The sequence below is a fragment of the Chaetodon auriga genome, chromosome 24, assembly GCF_051107435.1.
Source record: "Chaetodon auriga isolate fChaAug3 chromosome 24, fChaAug3.hap1, whole genome shotgun sequence".
Classification (NCBI taxonomy): Eukaryota; Metazoa; Chordata; class Actinopteri; order Chaetodontiformes; family Chaetodontidae; genus Chaetodon; species Chaetodon auriga.
In genome coordinates, this window is record NC_135097.1 from 2,218,705 (window position 1) to 2,220,000 (window position 1,296).

The 1,296-nt window shown below is 45.8% G+C and overlaps 1 protein-coding gene across 2 annotated transcripts in view; it reads left to right on the top strand.

Annotated features, from left to right (window-relative positions):
- Positions 1-209: 209 nt before the first annotated feature.
- LOC143317031 (FHF complex subunit HOOK-interacting protein 1A-like) overlaps positions 210-1,296 on the top strand; it is a 13,813-nt gene continuing 12,726 nt past the window's right edge. For both annotated transcript variants that reach the window (XM_076724944.1, XM_076724945.1), the window contains exon 1: positions 210-385. The gene's annotated coding sequence lies outside the window, so the exon portion shown is untranslated. The remainder of the gene's footprint in view (positions 386-1,296) is intronic.

A 1,296-nucleotide genomic window follows, 5' to 3' on the forward strand; every position in this document is an offset into this window, starting at 1 on the left:
TTTTGGTCATTTCCTTTGGGATTAAAACAGGGTCTATTAATATCCATACGTTTTATCCATGGATATAAAAAAAATATAAAAGTATATAATCTAAAAATACTCTGTAGGGACTCTCGGTCGGTGGGGCGTGGCTTCCTGTCTCTGTGGGCGGGGTCAGACGGTTACCTAGCAGCCAGCAGCGCTGTGATTGACGGCTGAGCGGATTAAAGCCTCAGGAGCGGAGCGGCGCTCAGAAACGGGACGAAAGTTCGCGACCATCCGGTGAACAAGAAGAAACCTGCGGATTTATACACGTTTTCTGGACTTTGACAGAGTTTCAACATACTTTACGTTTGTTTTACGAACAAGAAGCAACAGCTGAGAGTCTGACGCTCCTTCAGCCGAGGTAAGATCCGCCTGTCGGCCGGTCACAGGTGCTGCTGAGCCGCGGAGGGACTGTGGACAGTCAGGGACTGGCTTAGTCCCACACAGGGACACAGACTGGAGGTTTAACAGGAAGGACATCAGAACATAACAGAGGAAATATTTCAGGAGAGACAGAAGAATTAAACAGAGGAACCCCCAGTCAGGGACAGAAGACAAGCAGAGGACAGAAAGACACAGTGTGAAGAGACAGAGGACAGAAAGACAGTGTGAAGGGACAGAGGACAGAAAGACAGTGTGAAGAGACAGAGGACAGAAAGACACAGTGTGAAGAGACAGAGGACAGACACAGAGTGAAGAGACAGAGGACAGAAAGACACAGTGTGAAGAGACAGAGGACAGAAAGACAGTGTGAAGGAGTGTTAAATACAGACAGATAAATAAGAAAACAGGTCAAAGGTTGTTTTATTAAACTTAATCAATAGAATCCAGTGCAGAGAAAAAGATATTTACCAGGTGTGTGTGTGTGTGTGTGTGTGTGTGTGTGTGTGCGTGTGAGAGAGAGAGAGTTTTGCTGAGTAATGCTGGTACACCAGTGAGGTAGGTGTGTGTGTGTGTGTGTGTGTGTGTGTGTGTGTGTGTGTGTGTGTGTGTGTGAGATGTAAGAAGTACTAAGAAGGTGCAGCATGCATGTGCTGGCACTCACAGCTCAGTGACCCTCGATGACCTGCGCACACATGCACTCACACACACACATACACACTCAGTGGTGGTGCATTCAGGGACGACTGATGTTCAACACTCAAACACAACAATGGGCCTTAACAAAGAGGATGTGTGTGAAAAAGATTTACAGTGATAGAATGTAAATAAGTACAATTACTCAGCTACTGTAGTTGATGTCAAAGTACAAATTCAAGGTCATTTTATGCA